Source organism: Ascaphus truei, chromosome 3 (genome assembly GCF_040206685.1).
Source record: "Ascaphus truei isolate aAscTru1 chromosome 3, aAscTru1.hap1, whole genome shotgun sequence".
NCBI lineage: Eukaryota > Metazoa > Chordata > Amphibia > Anura > Ascaphidae > Ascaphus > Ascaphus truei.
The window spans coordinates 420,689,282-420,710,997 of record NC_134485.1 but is presented as its reverse complement, the minus strand read 5'-3'; the positions used below and the strand labels follow the sequence as shown (position 1 = coordinate 420,710,997).

Sequence of the window (21,716 nt, the reverse complement as noted above, 5' to 3'; positions counted from 1 at the left end):
TGGGATGGGGAGAAGGGGCTACACAAAGAAATGTTTAAGGGTTAACAAAAACATGCTCTAATAATCTATATGTCATGCACCACACAGAGACATATAGCCAGACCCCAGAACACCTTAGGGGACCTGATCTGCGATTAGGGGGGGGAAGAGGGGCTATATTTGGAGGCGCTGCTGAGATAAACAGGATAGGTTTTCAGCAAAGCAGAGCTGGAAGTAGAATGTACACTTTCAGAGCAAGCGCTGCAGAAGGATGGGCATTTTTGGAGACTAGGGGTAGTAAGGAGAGACTGTCCTCTTGCACAGTACACCCTAGGTGCCGTAGGAGGGTGATGTAAATTTGGGTACAGAGGCTATAGCTGTTCTAGTCGCCTTGAGGCAGATAGTGTAGGATTCCTGTGGGGGTAGCCTGTTAACTAGGTCAGGGACTTCAGCATAGGGTCTGCACTATGAGTGGACAAAAGTAGGTTGACGCCAGTACTTAGGAATGCCAAGTACACTAGCTAGTATCTAGAAAACACACCACAGAGTGCTTGTAATGAACCGTCAGCGAGTGCGGTGTACAAGGAGAGAGTTCTGCCTAGCCTGGGGTATGCCATGCGTTATATTCACTGGTTAGAGCACCATTGACAGTAGTAAGTGTCTAGAAACGAGTTGCACCATAGGCACTGAGAGTAGCGCTATCATGGGCTTAGAGGGCTCACTAAAGATGGCGGCGACAGATACATGTGCTCTGCGGGGCATGGAGGAGGTTAAAATGGTGACTGCTGCGCCATTCACTGCCACGCGGATTGCAGCCAATCCAAAATGGCGACTCCCGCCATGCCTAGATCGCGCACATGCTGCGTGCAAGCAGGTTGCAAGAGAAATGTGGCGAGAGATGTGCAAGGGCTTGGCGGCAAATCCAGAACCCCAGCTAAAAGAAGGGAGCGGCGCGAAAGCCGAAGCCGCACCCACCTGTGCAGTGACTGGCCGACGGACAAAGCCATGTCACACAAAGAGAGAGAGTGCCCCTCCTCTTGTTTCCATCAGAGGGAGGGGGCACACTGAGAACCAATCCCAACAGTCCTCCCCAGCGGAAGGAGGGACAGGAAGTGAGGCTGAGGAACTTCCTGAGGGCTACAATTTTAAGATACCAAGGATGGCCTCTATCAAATGTATTTTCCCACTGGAGGAAAAAAACTCTTTTAATAGCGACTTTTATATGATATGTGTGACACTACATCAAGTGCGCAAAAATACCACTGATGAAGTCTGTATGTTGTCGAAATGCGTAGTGTTGCGGGGAGATATTCCTGTATTCTGTATATGGTACTCATTGTTTCTACCCATTCAATATAAAGTTCAAAAGAAGTTGGAGTGTTTGCAGATTGTTTTCTTCCCCATCACCTCCCCCATTCCAGTCAGTCGGCGAATAAGGCTTGTCCCTAGCACCAACACCCTCTCTACAGCTGGTAATCAGAGAGGAGGGTGTGATACTCGGTGCAGCATCTCTCCTCGGGTGTTTGACAATCTGTGGGACGTGCTGTCTTGTAGCTGTCGGGAAAACGTTCGGAGGAAGAAGCAATACCGGCTGAGCACCTGAGGGGGAGTGTGATACTTTCCGCCAACATGAGAAACACGTGATACCCGGTGAAATATCAGAGGATATTTGCACTGTCGGCGGGACACATAGCTGGGTAACCTGCGGAGGATGGTGTAATATCTTACTAATTTACTTCCCCAGACCCTATCTGCAGGACTGGAGGGATATTCCCATTACCAAAGAGAGATAGGAGTGAAACACCCCCCAAGCGATGCTTCCCTGAGGCAAATTCCAATATTTTAAGATAATGAATCCCCGACGGTATAATAAACAGAGAATATGACTCACAAAATTACTTGAGATATACTGAGTCCTGTTAACATGCTTCCATTATGTTCTCAGACATAAGCCCGCAGGTTAACTGGTCTATTCCACAGGCACCCAACTTGCTAACCTGCACTATATGGGCTTGGTGTTTAAAGACAATAATGCTGGTGAGTAAATGAAATGAATTTGTAGTCACTCAGTTGAAAGTCTTCTTGAACCGTCGGCGTGCTTCCATCTTGAAATTTTTCATAAAGCCAGGGTATATGAGACGGTGCACTAGGGAAAAAGTAGTAGCTGGACTGCTAGTTACATGTACAAAAATTCTTTATTTGCGGCACATAAAGACAGCAAGGGGAGAAACTCCCGCTGACGCGTTTCGCGCGACGTACGCGCTTTATCAAAGAGTACAAAATACATACAATCATCCCTAAATTCCCATGATATTCCCGTTCCGCAGCCAATGAGAATCAAGTATATCAAAAGCCGCCCCACACCTGAGGTATCCGTAACCCCCCTCCTCTATAATCATAGGTGGGGTGGTCTTCTACAGGAACGGGGCTCATGGGCATGTAAACAATAACACTGATTGGATGTGGGGCTGCCCCTTTAGAAAACTCTAAGTGTAAAACCTTTACATAAATTGAAACTGTGTCCCACACCCAATTTTCAGATAAGCAAAAAGTAAAAACAACACAAGTTGAAAATTAAAAACAATCCCTTACTGAAATTGAAATCCTAGTCAAAATTCAATGAATGCAATGAATAATATCAATACCTAAATCTGTAGATAGTCTAATAACCCCAAATGAAACACATTCTTGGAGCAACACTCTTAGTGGTTAACACATGATTATCACATGAACTCAGGTATCGTGGATATTTAGGGATGATAATTTGTATGTATTTTTTACTCTTTGATAAAGCGCGTACGTCGCGCGAAACGCGTCAGGGGGTTTCTCCCCTTGCTGTCTTTATGTGCCAGCTACTACTTTTTCCCTACGCTAGTGCATCGTCTCATATACCCTGGCTTTATTCCCATTACCAGCCTATCACCCCAAAGTCTCCGGAGGTACCTTAAGCAGGTGGCCCTCCATGTCAGTCTCTGGCAATTTCCTGGGTCCTCTGTGTCCAGGAAATATAAGTCTCTGGGTGTCTGGATGTCTTGATCTCAGCACAGCCTTTACGCTCAAGACAGTGTCTGTGTGCAGGCTTCTCTGCTCTCCTTCTGTCAGCCCAAATGTGAGCTAAGGAATCTCTCTCCTTTGTCTCACGAGGGTTTTTACAGAGCTCTCATTAGTCCAGGTGGAGACTAGTTAATTGAGTGGCTGCAATTAACTATCTCTGTTGGATTCTCAGAGCTCTGAGACTGCTTTATTTAAATAGCGACATGTCCCTGTCACAGGGCCCAACAGGATCAGAACCCACAACACCTGCTATTCAGGGCAGAGAAAACTTTGCCCATCTCTACACACGAACATGCTGCCCCAGCGCTAAATGACAAATAGGCAGCTCAAAGTACACAAACTTTGTTCAAATGCTGTTCAGCTGAAAGAAATATATAGTCCTCTCAATTCATTGTGCAGAAATTGGGAAAAGCACTACATCTTAGCATTGTCTGAATAAAATTGGCTACATTTTTGCGAATGTTTGAGCAAAATTTGCCTCTGTTGGGAAGATATTCACTTTTATTTATTCCCCCCCCCCCCAAAAAAAAGTTTTTATTATTTTCACAACTTTTTCGCAAGGCGAGACTCTGGGCAATCCGCTGCGGACGCCGATGTGCTTGTATGCTTCTCACAGCTCTAGTCTCTTAACACATTCCCTATCAGTGCAGCACTGTGCCTGGCAGCAGCATTCACACGTAATCACCATCAGCAGCAGTTTGGGAGGATCCCTCAGAGGATTGTGTGTGTACCTTGGCTGCCCTCCCAAACATACAAAAGCTAGAGCTGCAGTATGCGTGATTATATTCCTCAGCTATTTGCCCAGTTCGTGAACTCTGGCAAAGGAACCACTTTCCATATCGGTGTCAGAGCAGCGGTGTTTAGTTCATGCTGTATGTATCCTTCACGTTTAGGGGGAGGGGAAGGAGAATGCTATCTCACTCCTAACTCCTCTGCTGCAATTTGTGCGTGCAAAGGATTTGGTCATTTATTTTTTTAATTTAGCTGAATCGGAGGTTTCCCCAGAGAATTTGTGCGACCTCTGACACAGGGAATTTAAAATGGCTGCCAACAAGAACAATGCTGCAAAGCCAAGAAGAGGGAATGAGGGCGCCATAAAGCCAGCATCTTGGAAGACTGAAATAAAACAAAAATAGAAGGCGTTAAATAATAAAATGTATCTGGAAGTACTGTAGACATCTACTCGCGGCCCCTTTTAATCTCCAACATCCCCGTAAAAATTCGGGGATGTTTTCCGTCTCTCACGGGCCTTTTCCGCGCGGCCCGAAATCCCCAGATAGCGCTAATAGCGCTAGACAATGAAAGCGCTTAGCGCTACACAATGAAAATGCCCGCAGGCGCCCAAAAACTGCCGAAATGGCCCGCATCAGCCCGCGCTTTTTAAAATCGCGGGGAAAAGACCGCAGGAGGCTAAAGGCGGCCGCCACTGTATCTGTTTAAAAGGGAATAGGTTAACAACAGAGTAATGTGTTACATAAATGCTCCGGTCCCATTGCGTACGTTAATGCGGGGTATGCCTGTGTTACATAAATGCTCCGGTCCCATTGCGTACGTTAATGCGGGGTATGCCTGTGTTACACACATGCTCCGGTCCCATTGCATACGTTAATGTGGGGTATGCCTGTGTTACATACATGCTCCGGTCCCATTGCGTACGTTAATGCGGGGTATGCCTGTGTTACATACATGCTCCGGTCCCATTGCGTACGTTAATGTGGGGTATGCCTGTGTTACATACATGCTCCGGTCCCATTGCGTACGTTAATGCGGGGTATGCCTGTGTTACATACATGCTCCGGTCCCATTGCGTACGTTAATGCGGGGTATGCCTGTGTTACATACATGCTCCGGTCCCATTGCGTAAGTTAATGCGGGGTATGCCTGTGTAACATACATGCTCCGGTCCCATTGCGTACGTTAATGCGGGGTATGCCTGTGTTACATACATGCTCCGGTCCCATTGCGTACGTTAATGCGGGGTATGCCTGTGTTACATACATGCTCCGGTCCCATTGCGTACGTTAATGCGGGGTATGCCTGTGTTACATACATGCTCCGGTCCCATTGCGTACGTTAATGTGGGGTATGCCTGTGTTACATAAATGCTCCGGTCCCATTGCGTACGTTAATGCGGGGTATGCCTGTGTTACACACATGCTCCGGTCCCATTGCGTACGTTAATGTGGGGTATGCCTGTGTTACACACATGCTCCGGTCCCATTGCATACGTTAATGTGGGGTATGCCTGTGTTACATACATGCTCCGGTCCCATTGCGTACGTTAATGCGGGGTATGCCTGTGTTACATACATGCTCCGGTCCCATTGCGTACGTTAATGTGGGGTATGCCTGTGTTACATACATGCTCCGGTCCCATTGCGTACGTTAATGCGGGGTATGCCTGTGTTACATACATGCTCCGGTCCCATTGCGTACGTTAATGCGGGGTATGCCTGTGTTACATACATGCTCCGGTCCCATTGCGTAAGTTAATGCGGGGTATGCCTGTGTAACATACATGCTCCGGTCCCATTGCGTACGTTAATGCGGGGTATGCCTGTGTTACATACATGCTCCGGTCCCATTGCGTACGTTAATGCGGGGTATGCCTGTGTTACATACATGCTCCGGTCCCATTGCGTACGTTAATGCGGGGTATGCCTGTATGTTGCCACTTTGATCCCCTCTGTTGCCAGGACTGATGATGCATTGCAGACATACAGTAAACCTGACCTCAAAGTTGAACTGTATATATATATATGTAGCACCTGTTCCCCCCTCGCACGGGAGATCTGGCCACTCTGTTCTCTGGTGCTGTAGCTCACCAGCTGGTACATGAGGTCTGAGTTGCTCCGCAGATGTTGTGTGGGAGCAGCAAGGCAGGCTTTTCCTTCTCAGGGTGCAGCGCCTCCATCCCATGAGGATCCCGCTAGAAGCAGGATGGTCCCCACAGGCAATTCTCCTTCACAATGACCACACATTATTGCTGGTACAACGGCATCTTTATTGGGCATATTGCATGGCATCCTCCACTTCTCTCTGGAGCAGACCCCAGGGGCTTGAGGCCCCAAGAGCCCCTCCTCAGCGGCTTTACCCTCTTGCAGGGAAAAGGGTACCACGCCTAACAGCAGTTAGCCAGCTCTTCATCAGCCACCAACAACCTAATCAATTTGGTGGAGTGTCAGCTTTTATACCCGGGGGGAAGGGCTTGTAAACCCGCTCCATAACAGGGCAGGTCTATGTACTGACAGGCATCACACCATACTCATGTGACCCAGACAGTACCCTCCCCAGGTATGACACTCTAACTGCCGGCTTAGGCCTGCCCTGGGTAAGGCAACATAGTAACCATTCCAGGCTGCAACTGCAGGCTAGGCCCTGTGCAGGAGTTTAACCCCAACACTGGCTGTTCCTATCAGGACTTATAGTGTTGAGGCCAGTAGAAGGCTATAGCCAGGGGCACTTGGCTACATCTATCTATCTATCTATCTCTGTCTGTCTGTCTGTCTATCTATATTATTTTTTTAACTACCAAAATTGCATTAAAAATAAACAGTAATAATAATCTCTCCCTCCAGTCTAGAATCACCATTTAAACTGTATTAATATTTGAAGAAGTGATCCCATCTACCCATCATAAAAATTAAACTATGTGGTCCCTTTGTATTTAGAAATATCTATCTTTTTCATATTCTGTAGTTTAACTCTGGAGATATTAGTTGCTAAAAATGTGCCTCGGAGGGAATTTAAAATGGCTGCTGCTGTTTCACAGGATGGGCGGAGAGGAAGGAGAGAGGAAGGAGGAGAGGAAGGGGGGAGGGCAGAGGGAGGAGAGAGGAATTAGGAGAGAGGATGGGGAGGAAGGAGAGATGATGGGGGGAGAGGTTGGGGGGAGGAAGGAGGGAGAGAGGATGGGGGATAGGGAGGATGGGAGGAGAGAGGATGGAGAGAGGATGGAGGGAGAGGGAGGAGAGAGGGTGGGGGAGAGGGAGGAAAGAGGATAGGGGAGGGAGGAAAGAGGATAGGGGAGCGATGAAAGGGGGGAGGAAAGAGGGGGGAGGGAGGAAAGAGGGGGGAGGGAGGGAAGAGGGTGGGGGAGTGGGAGGAGGGGTTGGGGGAGAGGGAGGAGAGGGGTTGGGGGAGAGGGAGGAGAGAAGATGGGAAGAGGGAGGAGAGAGGATGGGAAGAGGGAGGAGAGAGGATGGGGGAAGAGGGAGGAGAGAGAATGGGGGAGAGGGAGGAGAGAGGATGGGGGAGGGGGAGAGGAAAGTAATAAACAAAGGGGGTGGGTACAGTTTGAGATTTAATTTGTTTTCTAAATATTTTTTAATATGTCCATGTTTTTACATTTCAGAATCTGGTCACCCTAGCTCTAGTCGGTAGTCAGTGGCCAGCTGCACCACTATTACTCCTCTGTTATTTGTGGGTTTTAGCACAATGGATTTGTTATTCTTTAATGCAATCAATTGCAGAAATTCTTTTTTTTTATTAAATATTATTGGCTTGTCGATGTAGACAAGAGAAGCCCTTGGCCAATGTATTAAGATCCCTCCACCAACCTTTCGACTGTCCAAATCTGTGGGGCCGGCGTTACGACAAGAGGGACGCCTTGAACCCCATACCTTCGAGTGCTCTGCACTTCCTCCTCTCCCTCCTGTACCAGGATTCAACTTTCACAGAACCGGGGAGCTGAAGGACGGAGCATAAAACCCCCTCCCGCCCCCCCTCCCCCCCCCCCCCCCGCGCCCTGCTACAGCTCCCCCCTTCGGTCAGAAGAATTCTGGTGCCGACAGAAGGAAGGAGAGGAGGGAGCGCAGGGCCCGGCCGGCAGAGAGAGTGTGTGTGTGTTTTCTCACCTTTTCCGGAGGGGGCTGACTCCAGTATCATCATGTGGGGGGGAGCAATTTGGCATTGGTCCAATTGTTAGATTTAATGAGGAGCATGCGGTGGGATATAGGGCAGCTAGTAACCAAGATTTAGACATGGGATGATAGTCTGGTCAGAGGTGTCTCCTACGTTGCGCTGGCCTGGGACCAGAAATGACACAGCGGTAGACAGATCTCGGAAGAAATTAAATAAGGCTATGGCGGCATTCATGCTGGATCTAGGGGGGATTGCAGTAAGGCATGAGGACCTTGAAGTGGGGCTGAAAGGCCCGTTTTGGGAGGATGAGGTACCTGTATCAGACATCTGGAATGATATCCTGATTTTAGCATGGCAAGCCGCACTGGAAAAATCAGTGAGGCTAGTGGCGGCTGGCAAGGCCAGATTTAGGCCTGTTAAATGACCTTATTTATTTATAAAATGTTTTACCAGGAAGTAATACATTGAGAGTTACCTCTCGTTTTCAAGTATGTCCTAGACATAGTTAATATGACAAATAATACATGGTTAAAAATACAGTTACATAAATGAACAGGGTATACATTATATACAAGACATTGCATGCACAGTTAGAGAAGATGTATATTATGGGCGTATGTAACAGTTACAGACCAGATTAAAATGTGAGACAGCCTTAGATTTGAAAGAACTTAAACTGGTGGTGGATGTGAGAGTCTCTGGTAGGTTGTTCCAGTTTTGGGGTGCACGGTAAGAGAAGGAGGAGCGCCGGATACTTTGGTGAGCCTTGGGACCATGAACAGTCTTTTGGAGTCTGATCTCAGATGATAGTTGCTGCATGTGGTAGGGGTGAGGAGCTTGTTCAGATAGACGGGTAGCTTGCCCAGAAAGTATTTGAAGGCAAGACAGGAAAGGTGAACTTTGCACCTAGACTCTAGTGATGACCTATCTAGTTCTTTGAGCATTTCGCAGTTATGTTTGTTGTACAGTAGTTGCATTGGAGAACAAAATGACAAATTGAATTGTAGAGAGTGTCAAGTTTGCTAAGGTGGGTTTGGGGGACCGAGCCATATACTATGTCCCCATAGTCTATAATTGACATTAGCATCTGCTGTGTGATAGGCTTTCTGACCAGCAGGCTTAGGGAGGATTTGTTCCTGTAAAGTACCCCTAGTTTGGCATAGGTTTTGGATGTCAGGGTATTAATGTGCATTCCGAATGTTAAGTGGGAGTCAAACCATATGCCCAGGTATTTAAAACTAGTAACAGGAGTTAGGGTGGTATTAGCATTGGTTCAGATCTGGAGCTCTGTCACTGGAAGCTTTACAAAATGTAGTCTTGGTCCCAAATACCATTGTTACAGTCTTGTCAGTGCTTGAAAACTGTTTGTTTTGGGAAATCCAGTTCTCAAGTCTCAAAAGTCAGACTTTGACCTTGGTGGTGATGGGAGTACTGTTACTCTGGGAGGAGAACTCAGTCTGTATTGGCTTGTAACATGGACTTATCCCCGTGTAACACCCCTTCCCTCCTCCTCAGGGAGATATGTGTGTTACGGGTGTTATGGTGCTACCTGTTAGGCTCACAAGAGGCTTAAGCCACTACGCTTGGGGGAGCCTGGGGTAGCTGGTGCAGCGCCTCCACCCATGAGGATCCCTGCGTTGGCGAGATAGCCCCTCACAGGAACCGATATACCTGTAACAGTTAACTCCTGGTTACTAAATCTACCCTATGCGCTGGCAGTAAACCCTGGTATTCACAGGTCTGCCAGTAGTTATTATAGGTTTTCCCACTTCATCCTTTGGTACTGTACTTGAGTGACGGAAGGGGATGGCATATCCTGTTGTGGCTTGGCCAACGGGATGCCCGCCCTCCTGGCTGTACTTAAGGGCAGGACCGCCCTAAGGTTAGTGGTTGTTGTTCCTTCCCCATTAGGAAGGCAGGTCATGTCTGGGAGCCTGGGATTGGGGCCAACCCATGTGCTCTTCCCTCCGGGGAGGAGTAGAGTGATTATACCGCTGCCTCCGCTAGTGGGGTGGGGAAGATCTAGGATGGCTGCGGGTGCCCTAGGCCCATAGTGATGGTCCAGGGACTCTCTCCTGTGATACCTGAGAGCTGATATACGAGACTGTGATCCGGCAGGTGACTGCTGAGTACCTGTACCTTACTGCACTAAGAGTAGTAATAAACCCGTTCCTGTTTGCAATATACCTCCTTCCTGGTGTGTGATCTAACTGTGGGGAGAGTTACAATTCTACCGTGGGAGATCGCCTCCATATCCCTGGAGCCTACGGCAGATGGAGGCGCTGCACTGCTAAGTATATCATAGGGTATGGACCCCAGAAGCCTGTTCCTGAAGTCCCAAAGTTATCGCGGACGACTTGGCCCTCCTGTTGCCAGCAGGTATGCACCACAAACAAGAATAACTAATAGTATACCGCTCACCAGATAGCAAATGTTATAGCCGGTGCAAAGGGATGGTACTGGCATAGCAAGTAGAAAGGAAGACAGCAGAGTAATCTCCCATAGATCCCTTTTACCACTGCACAGTAGGATAGTAGGATAAATGGCAAGGAAATAGCACTTCTTGACAAAAATGGGAGTGAACTATAGGGGAGACCCTGGTAATCGCACCCAATTCTAGGATGATCAATTACCTAAAACCGCCTTATGGGCAAAACAATAAACTTTAATAAACATATATATGCACACACAATATAACGACGCAAAAATATCAATGGGTAATAAAAACAACTAAAACACAGGTACGGGTATATGTAGGAGGTAAATATGCAATAGATATCTATTATTCTAGTTCATTGATAGAACCCTCCTGATTGGTAGCTCCGGTGGTGGAAGATATGCGGTGGAGATGGTAGTGCCTGATAATATAGCTATAGCGGATAATGCTTACTATTGCAATGGCCAAATCTACCACCTAGATGCAGGGAAGGGTGTATGGAGGTATATCTAATGCTGTTAGTAAAGCCGTACCAGGCAGAGGTACCTCAGTCTATAACAGTCAATGATAGTACAGAAAGTGCTGTGGTCAGTCACTAACACCCTCCCTCCTTGAGAAAGCGCCAGCCCCCGAGCGCGAAACGTACGTCGGGATGACGTCATCGCGTTGACGTCGGAGGTCACGGGTGAGATCGCTCTGTCACTGGGGAGGGAGGGTGTTAGTTTGTGTACCGGAGGTTCGGTTACTCTTGGCGATAGAGCCCTAACAGTGCATTATACAGGCCACTGCCGTTAGCTGCGGGTACACGAGTGAATGCTGCACATGATACACATGGTGGGAGTGTTATTATTAGAACACTGCCACAGCAGTAGCTACACTGACCACAGCACTTTCTGTACTATCATTGACTGTTATAGACTGAGGTACCTCTGCCTGGTACGGCTTTACTAACAGCATTAGATATACCTCCATACACCCTTCCCTGCATCTAGGTGGTAGATTTGGCCATTGCAATAGTAAGCATTATCCGCTATAGCTATATTATCAGGCACTACCATCTCCACCGCATATCTTCCCCACCGGAGCTACCAATCAGGAGGGTTCTATCAATGATCTAGAATAATAGATATCTATTGCATATTTACCTCCTACATATACCCGTACCTGTGTTTTAGTTGTTTTTATTACCCATTGATATTTTTGCGTCGTTATATTGTGTGTGCATATATATGTTTATTAAAAGTTTATTGTTTTGCCCATAAGGCGGTTTTAGGTAATTGATCATCCTAGAATTGGGTGCGATTACCAGGGTCTCCCCTATAGTTCACTCCCATTTTTTGTCAAGAAGCACTATTTCCTTGCCATTTATCCTACTAGCCTGTCTGTGCAGTGGTAAAAGGGATCTATGGGAGATTACTCTGCTGTCTTCCTGTCTACTTGCTATGCACCACAAACACCCAGAAATGGCCCCGGTTTGTGATTTGGGGGGGAAACACCGTTACATACATATTTGGTATATCTCCAATAACCACAATCACAAGAAATATGTACAACCGGGTTTTACTATGGTCCCCTAGTCTGCAGATATCACAATACAGTAATAGTAACAGTATCCCCCACAAGACTGAGGGTGCCCTGGGCACCTAGACCCCGATGTCCACAGAACAGTCCCACCCAAATATATGTGAGGGCAGTGCTACCCTCCCTTCGCCGGCTCTGCCAGGACTGACGCTGTCTCCAGGTCGCGGAGAATTTTGTGAATGACAGGACCTCCTCCTCTTTCAGCACCAACCCCAAGATGGTCGCTGCTTTACACGTAGTCCATATGTATGTGGCTGTGCCAACCAGAACATGGCCGACACTGCTCACTAAACCGTTCCACGCGACGGGACCACTACCGGGGAGGAGGCAAGGGAGGGTACCCTGCTACACCTGTTTTAAAGAAAAGCTGCCTCAGAGCTCTGAATCCAGCATGGAGCTGGTTAACTGCAGCCACTCAATTAGCCACTCTCCATCTGGACTAATCAGTGCTCTGTGAAAGAGTGTCATGTGAGACACAGGAAAGAGATTTTCCTCAATACGCAAGGGTGTTGACATGTGGAAAGAGGTCTTGAGTGCACCGGAGGACTGGGTATTGAAAACAAGACAGAAGGGGACCAGACCTCTTTTCCTGGACACAGGACCCAGGAACCTGCCAGAGACTGGACCCTCAAACACACCAAGACACCTGGACACCACTGACCTGAAAGGCCCCCTGCTTAAGGTACCATTGAAACTTTGGGGGTGGTATGCTGGTAAGGGGCTTCCCCCCCCCAATCTTACAGATAGGGAATGGGGAGGGAGTTAGCCCTTACACAGGGGTAGGTGTTTGTTGTTTATGTATATTTTTGTTTGCTGTGTTGTTTAAAGGAACAGGCAATAAAGCCTTATATTAATTTCACCCTAAACGGTCTCCATTAGCATACCTCTGCACACATCTCTTACATGGCTCCTGAAAGGAGGTCTCAGATCTCAGAAGTATTTTAGTTGGGGGAGGCGGTACCATTCCAGGCTGTTGTGACCGGAATGTTGGTGACCTTCCGGATGGAATTTGAGGAATGCAGTACCATGCCAGACTAGGCTCGGTTGGTGTGGTGGTGACTTACCAATGGGGACTCTGTGTATTTAGACCACGGTACTGAATGGCTAGATCAGCACAAGCTGACGGTATCCCTCAAGTGGAGCAACCTGGCTTGGTCCCTAGTTGGGAATTATTATGGGATATTTATCTGTTGTAATAAAGCTGTGGCCTCCAATTTCTCCCAATAAGTTTTATGGTGTGTTTATTGGGAATTGGAGAGGCATCCAGCTTGAGGCATGGGTAACAGTACTCCCGCCAACACATACCCCAAGCTGCGCCAAAAAAAGAGCAGAATCCTAATCTGAAATCCCTGCCTCCCCACAGAGCACATGAGCCTGCCGCCACTCAACATCACGCTACGCCTCCTACTGCAGCTCCCTCATCAACAAGTCTCTTCTGCTGACTTCACTGCCAACATCATCTTCACTGGGCCCTTAGAGCGTGTCTTTCTTCCTCCGCACTGTGCAGCCGTCTCTCAGGATCAGGATACCAGGAACCAGGAAATTCGGACTTTGCTCCATTAGATCCTAGAAGAAAGAGGAAGCTAGGATCCTTCCCCTTGCTCTAAGTACCCCTTACTTGACCGCTCCCCCATTGCCTGACATCACAGCTCTTTATGGGAAGGGCCCATCGGCCTTAAGTCATGCTGCCCCTTCCTTACAAGTCCAGGGCTTTCTGTATCATGGGGTTGGTAACAAGTGTCTCTGAAGTTACCATCTATATCCAATCTAACCATTAAACCTGACCAGCTTTCTTCGATTTAACTGATTATCAGAGCTATATTGGACTCTCTTTCGTTTGATTTAAGCTACAGGTGTAGATGATTGTATCCGGACCCATGATAACATGCGTAGAAGGGAACCGGTATTTAAACAACCTCTGCTATATATGTTATCCACTCTTTGACAAGGCGCTACTCAGAGTAAAACGTGTTAGAGGGATCTACTGCGTCCTTTGATAGTGTGCAGATTTTTTTGCCGCACAATTGCACCACATTTTGCTTGATACACCGCATTTGCCCAGAGTGTCTGTACTACTGAATTTGTGCAGTACCGTTAGCTTGCATCAGGTGATGCTTCTCAGATCAACATGTAGCCCCTCTATGAGGACTACTATGGCAGGGTTAAAGGCCCTAGAAGGTTAACTGTGTGGGCTCACACTGAGTACCTCCCCTCTCCCATTACATATAGAGGGTGACTTGGCATAAACTAAGCCACACCCACTTTATGTCTGGTGGTAGTGACGTCACCACTAGGATATATATAACCAGGTGGAATGTTCTAGAATCAGGTTCCTGGAGGAATAACAGTTGGAGGAGCCTCACTGTATATATTGTAGATATGTTCCTGGGTGTATAGAAGTAAGTTAAGAAGGCTATGTCCCTGTTTATTGTGTTGTAGTTAGGATAAGTTTTCTTAGATAGTACCCATAGAAATGGCCACGGTGAATACAGTTGTTCACATTAGAGGAAGCATATACCTCCTAGAAGTGGCAGTTAGTGTCCTGGAACTAGAATCATAGTTCTGTTCCCTTTCCCCTTTTGCAGCTCTGCCTGCTGGCCCTTTATGTTGTAGTTTCCTTCCCTGCAGTTATTATTCCCAGTGCAGGCGATATGGACACATTAGTTCCTTTCTCTATCTCCTAGCCTCCTGCAGTGGTTGCTATGACTACCGCTGGTATTCCCCTGGCATAGTGGACTGTTCCACTCTCCCCTGCCTGTATTCACAGTTTCCTTAGCCCAGGCTCTGTTCCTGTGAGGCACCTTCCATTTTGCTTCCTTTTCACCCCACCAGGCTAGCAAGCACTACCTATGCCCTCAGTTCCTGGTAAGAAGCATCGTTTTTACTTTTTATCCTTACTATCAAGCACTATTATTGCAGACAAACTCTCTCTCACTACACCATCTACAAGTACATTTGTGATCTGCTGCTTTTCAATAAAGTGAAGAAAACTTATAGAACGTGTGGTGCTTGTAAAAGGAAACTAGTTAAGCTGCCTGACCATACATTACCCAGCGTACTTCCCTTTGGTTCCAGAACAGTTAGAATGCAGGACCGGGACATAGATCCCTTGATAGTGATAAGTTGACCAGAGCCAGCAAAAGGACTCCTTAGTGAGACAGCATAACTAACGTTATGCAGAACGGGGGTGGGTCAGCTAAACCAAGTCAAGTCAAGTGTTAGTACCTCCCTAGGGTGTTAAGATGAGGGCACTTGAGCAAGCAGAAGATAACAGTACAAGCAATGCAACAATGTGAAGTAACCTGTAAAAATACTGAATACGACTGATGAGAAGTACCTTATCAACGGATGTTAATAAAGGTTTACAGTATTGTTTGTGCTACAAAAGTTCCCGTCGTCCATCCTTATTCGACCTGCACACACACCCAACGTGCGCAGATCCAGCACCCTGACCAGGTAACAGAGACTGAGCAAGGCCATATTTATAGTTAAACTTCTTAAAAGCCTGGCAAGGAGTGTCACATACGAATGACGGAGATGCCCCAAGAATCTGTGCTTACAAAATATGGGTCATGTTTGACACCTGCAAAGGCTGTTAATCACAGAGTGGGTATAAAATACTCTGCAACTGTGTTTGCCAGTGTTGTAGAGGTTAAATGCAGCATGCGTACAGAAAGTAGATACAGTACATTACAGGGCAGCACTAGGCAGTACAAGGCTTATTATAGCCAGGCTGCTGTAACCAATGAGAACACAGACAATGTTTGGGTGGATCCCATACAAACAGCTGAGAAAAACAATCCAGCCACATCTGCAGCTCTCATCCTACATCAGCTTCCAGCAGCAAGCGAGGACAGCGGCTCAGCTCCGACTTAGTTTGTTTCATGTAAGTTTTTTTGTATTACTGCTGTAAATTCAGTGCAGGTTTGAAGGAATGGGGTTTGCTTTACAAAACCAATACATTCGCAGCATAATTGGTGGGGAGAAAAAGTCTCTGAAACCTGTAGCAGGAGGTTCTTAACAAACATATACTCTTGTATATTTTAGTGCTGTATATTTATATTTGTACGGCAACGACCATGTATGCCGCGCTATAGAGAGATCTTATACATGATATTAAATGAGGAAAAGTAAAACAGACTGGTGCATTAACTATAAAATAACCAAACACTGGGTAAGAGGAACCTCTGCTCTAAAGAGCTTACAATCTAATCTTCCGGGCTCTCATTCTTGTCTTATACGTCTCCCACTCATTTACAATTGCAGCGGTGGCATTGGGATAGAATGCAAGAGGAGGGCTTTAAAAACCTTTTTACTTTCAGTGGGGCCACTTCCTAAGTTATCCCGGCAGTCCTGAATTTGTAGGTAATTGCCCAGCTCACTTTTGGTCTGGATAGAAACATGTCCCAGATTTTGGAGTCGGTTTCACTTTCGATGCGGGTGACTGAGTTTGGTAACAAACTGGTGAGAGGTACAGAGAGGGGAGTGAGAAGGGAGGGACTGGGAGAGGGACACTGCATGAAAACAGTGGGTGTTAGGCCCTCGCCATCACCGTGTCACTGCAGGACAGCATGAACAATCATCACCATCACCTAAACTTCACATTACAGCTGAATATATATATATATCATCCGTTTTAGCATCTTTAACATTTACATCAAGTCGCAACAAATATATTAGGAAATGTCTCCCAAATATTATATTTTTGGGGAGAATGTATTAATGAACTACCGGTAGGAAGAAATGATGTGATGTGTGTCCAAATGTTTACATTAATTGTAATCCCCATCTTATCTTCCGCAAGAGCAAGTGACACACACTGCGTTACAATGTGTTACACACTCTGTCAGGAGGTTAATAGCCGATACAGGAGTGCATTCCATTTGACACGTACCAGTGAATGATGGGGAATGCATTGTGATCGAGCTTCTTGCTTGAAGGACCTAGAACACATTGCAAAGCAGGAATATCAGTATGTATTCATCTCTAAGGGACGCCAGTGATGTAGTGATGAGTATACGTGTCTGTATCTAGATCAGCGGTGCCCAAACTGGGAAATTTGTTTTGGGGGGGGGGACGCGGGCGGTTGCAGAGGTCCCGCGTTGTTCCCCAATACAAACAGTATACATGAAATGCCGGGGGACCGCACGAGGCCTCTGCAACCTCTACTTACCGAGATTCAGCCGGCTGCAGGACGCGTGACCATAGCAACGCGGCGTCAAATGATGTCACGGTTGCCATGGTCACGCGAGTGAAGGTGGGGGGGGTGCAACAACGGAGGACAGCAGGCAGGGGGGGGCACAGCAAAACAACTTTCACGCATCACTGATCTAGATAACCATGTTATATTTTCACTCCTATTCCAGCAAGATATTTAGGTGTCAGCGCTGCCGGAAGATATTAATTTCACCCATAAGTGTGTATGTATTTTTACGTACTCTGTCAGCGCTATACAAGAATATTTTTTGAATGATCTTGGTAACCATGTTACATTTTGACTCCGATGACAGCAAGATATTTTACAGAAAGAGTATACAAGGCATATTACTGTACGTAACAGGGACAAGTGCTTCTAATTATAGGTACACACTAGGAGACGGGATTCCTTGCCCCGTAGAGCTTACAATCAAAGTGCAATGTGGCAGACTTGCAGGGACAGTAATATAAGGCCTCGGGCATAGTACAGGCGCGCGAGCGCGTGATGTCATGCGCGCCTGTACTTGCCGAGATCCGTAGTCTGCAGGTTTACACGATGGGGGGAGGAGGGGGTGGCGGAGAGGCGTAAAGAGGGTGTGCCGTGGGGCGCGGCCGTGACGTCACAGAGCTGATTCACCCTCGTTGTGCAAACCGCTCATGTGACCCGGCCGCCGTGCGGCAAAGACAAACAATTTCGTCTCGCCACGCATCAGTCGCCTCGCCGCTCACGTGCACATGTGCGTTGGCCTCCATAGGTTTGATTTTTGTGCAAGCGACGTCGCTCGCGCCGTAGTAACCACTAAGTGCAATGTGCTACTGTATATTGATATTGCTAAAAGCAGCAGATTGCTGCCCCCCGTGACCCCGATGGGGTTAGAGACACTAATGTCTCACTTCTCCAGTGATCAGATAGTAGTATTCTGCTTTTTACCTCCCCCACATTAGTAGCCATCGTCGCTTTATATCTCAGGAGCCCATAAAAAGGTAATAACAGAAATCGAGTACTGATGTTCTCCTGACACTAAGGAAACAGAAGCCGCGTGTCCCTGTGGTCCGTTTATTTTAATAATGAACATTAACACAAACAAAGCCCTGCAGCCAGGGAATGTATATTTACACATCAAGAGAGCAGCTAAATATGAAACCAATGCTTTGTCTCCCCTCCTGCAGAATGTAAACATATTCCCATATCTTCCCCTCCAGCTTTACACCACTTCCTGCCTTGTCCCTAGTTAACTCCGTCATTGCTGGACATGCAGTGGCCGGTGTCAGAATGATCAGAACATCGGGGACTCGAGGCCTACACTCTCCCACACCGCCGGCACGTCCTCTTCTAGTGGGTTATTTAACCAGCACACGAGGATTACACCAGATTTATCAAAGAAAAAACTCCAGGTGCTTTCAGTGGGATTCCTGTTCTTTGGTAAATATAGTGCTGTTTTATTACACTCGTTTTGCCCGGTTTTGCAGCTGGAAGACTTTCAGTCATTAGACCTCTTAGTATTACCAAACTGGCTCAGGGTTTTCATGAGCGTTTAGTTCAAGCCATAGAAAGGCAGGGACAGTATTCATTAGAAGTTGCTGAGTTTTAGGCTGCGTCCATAGGACTGCAGCCGTGCGGAGGCGCGCGGAGGCTGAGGGAAAGCGGGTGCTTTCCCTGGCCTTGGTCCGCGCGCCGTCCGGGGGCGTGTCGGGGGGGGGGGGGGAGGGGCGGCCTGTGACGTCACAGAGCTGGTTCGACTTCATTGGGAGAACCGCTCACGTGACCGGCCCTGCGCTCCCGTGAGCGCGAAAATCTATCTTTTGAAAAAGACCTACGCTTCCGCATGCTTGCGGAAGCGTGCGCGAGCCCAGGCTAAAGCCGTTCTCATTGCGGCTGCAGGGGCTCACTGAGAAGCGTCAGCGCGCCTCAGCACGGGTCAGTGCCTAAGCGCAGACCCTGGACGCAGCCTTACAGTACAAATTATAGACTGCATTGAAAATGTCATGATGGTGCAGAAGCCGTTGGGTAATGCCAGGGCTGCGTACAGCCTGTATGGGACCTGGGCCCCCGGGTTGCTGAGCAGGGGAATCGGCCCTTCTGATATATTGGTCGGACGGGACCCCCGGAGCTGCCGGGGCCCAGGACAGTTGCTGCCCTCATCAGCCGCCCTGGGTTAAACCTCTGTGGCATAAAATGTGAGCTGTACTGGCTTATTATTACAGCAGTATGTAACACTATATAAACCTGCGTGTGTGTGTTTAGCTTTGTACATGTGTGACAATGAGATATCAGCTGCTCCACTCCGCTGCAGGCTCATGCACCGTATGTATGGAGCTTAGAAAACCAGGAAATAATAATACATTAAATAAGTTGGGTAAAGTGGGAATCCCACCTGCCTGAAAAACAGCAACACGTCGGGAATATAAACAGCGGCTAAGTAACAAGGGGTTGTCTCATCTGAATGTAACGGGTATTCCCCCCCCCAATCGCAGATATAGTGTGGGGTGCAAGGAACATACGGTGTTACTCAGGTGTGGTGCGTTACCTGTTGGCTCGCAGGAGGGCTGAGCTTCCGCCACGGGGAACCCGGGGCAATTATACTAGGGGTAACCACTTACTCAATTCAGCGCCTCCACCTGCGATGGCTCCCACCAGAGGGGGAGTGGTTCCTCGCAGGACAATACAATAATCACATACACGGGTATATAATAACTAAGGACTTTACTAACATGCAAACAACATATCACGGCAGTACCACAATATAACCTGTGTCCCTCTCTCGCGGAGACACCTACTGCGTCACGCAGGACGCTTCCCCAACACCAGGTGATCCCACCCAGTGTCCCGAGAATCCCCACCCAATGTCCCGCACTCTTGCAGAGAGTCAATGGGTGACTGCGCAGTCACAGTTAAGCTAAGGGCCCGGTGGTGCACTTATGTATTAGATACCTGCCGAGCACTCCGGTGCTCGGGTCAGCAATCTTCACAAAGGGTCAGACGTGTGATGAATCCGTCTGATTATCCAAGCGAACTCCGGCATGTGCGCACCGCTAGGGCGGTCCCACTCTGGAATCGTCTCTGTGGACCTCAACGTGGGTCCACCCGCTTCCACAGGAACAGCAGCAGCCGCTGTGTCCCTATCTATCTAAGTAGTACTAACGTGACAGGAACCCTAACCTAGGGCCTGTCCCTGTAGTACAGCAACCTGTAGTGGCTTGGGGGAACTCCTATGGCCTGCAGGGGTAATGACCTGTCCCACTCCCCCAACTACCCAAGTCCCTTCGGTAAGTGATCTGGAATGGACTAGAGTACTCTTTCATGCAGTACTTGGGCGTCTACCTACTGTTGGCTAGCCTAGTGCAGATCCTCTCCAGAATTCCTGCTCTCAGTTACCAGTTTATCCCTTCAGGCATCCTACCCCTAGCGCTACCTCAAGGTGACTAGAACAGCTATAGCCCTTCTCCAGACCCACTACTCTCTGACTAATCCCAGCGCCTACAGCAGCAAGCTGTAGCTCACTGGAGGTTGGCAGTCAACGTGCTGCGCAACAAGGTGCCTGCCTGTCAGACCTCACGGCACTGACAGCCGTGACTCTGACAATGCAGCACTACACTAAGGGCAGCGTCCCTATCTTGGGCCTCCCTCAGCAATTACCCACTAACCTAGTGGGGAGTTGGGGCCTACCTGGGGTGTAGGTACCTATATGGGGCAGAAGCTGCACTCGCTCCCCGCACCCTACTTCCCTACAGCACCCTGACTCCAACTCTCTGTAACCTTCCTTTCCCAGCTCCCACTAATGTAAGTGGCAGGGTCCCTATCCCGAGGGCTGCCCCTGGCAACACTCACCTTACTGGGGAGCTGAGCTATCTCGAGCCCTGGGGGTGCTGGCCTAGTACAGGGAGTCCCTGACTCCTGTACCCTACCTCCTTCCCTGGGCTGCTCCGGTCTCTGACTCCTCTAACGTGCTGCAAGCCCGCCAAATGTATCTCTTTTCTCAGGGGTCTCCTAAGCCCTATTGGCTCCCTGGGGTCACATGGGGCTCGCAAAGGCTCTTGGGATATGTAGTCCCAGCTCAGAGCCTTCCCTGGTAGGCTAGGGGTTCGCGGGCTTTTCCCTACCTTCACTGCGCTTGCGCAAGCTTTCCCGGGCTGCCTCGACCTTCCCTCAGCTTTCCCTGCTCTCGCGCGAGCTATCCCTGTCTCGGGGGCTGTCCCTGCGCCTACGCATCCCTGCGCATGCGCAACAGTATCCTCATTGGCGGCGCCCTGCTTGGCCGGCCGCCGGGACCTTAGAGACGCGATCGCGGCCTTAGCAACCGCCCGATCGCGTCCCCGGCAACCGGCCGCAGGCAGGAGAAGCCGCGCTGCTCCCTGCTCCAGCCCCCACCCTTGGAAGCAGCCGTCGGGTCTGTCGGCACCCGCGACCGAGCTGCTCAAGGGGAGGGGGGTCTCCAGGAGCCACGGGAGCTCCAGGCTACACTCTCCCCCTGGTGAAACTCCAACGACCTCGCTTGGATGGCAGACATAACCTGGTACACAGTTATACAATGAAAATGCAGGGCATATGTACAACCTATCACTGGTGACTTTAGACATCAGGTTACAATACAGTTCACATACCATA

The 21,716-nt window shown here is 48.4% G+C and overlaps 1 protein-coding gene across 3 annotated transcripts in view; it reads left to right on the top strand.

Moving 5' to 3' along the window:
• Positions 1-21,716, top strand: part of LOC142490443 (sialidase-3-like) — a 52,505-nt gene that overhangs the window by 11,082 nt on the left and 19,707 nt on the right. The window contains exons 1-2 of one of the 3 annotated variants that reach the window (XM_075592759.1): positions 15,690-15,800; positions 18,314-18,533. The exons of 1 other annotated variant lie outside the window; for it this stretch is intronic. The gene's annotated coding sequence lies outside the window, so the exon portion shown is untranslated. Of the gene's footprint in view, positions 1-15,669; positions 15,801-18,313; positions 18,534-21,716 lie in introns of those variants that run through there. One more of the 3 variants, XM_075592758.1, reaches the window with a different exon arrangement.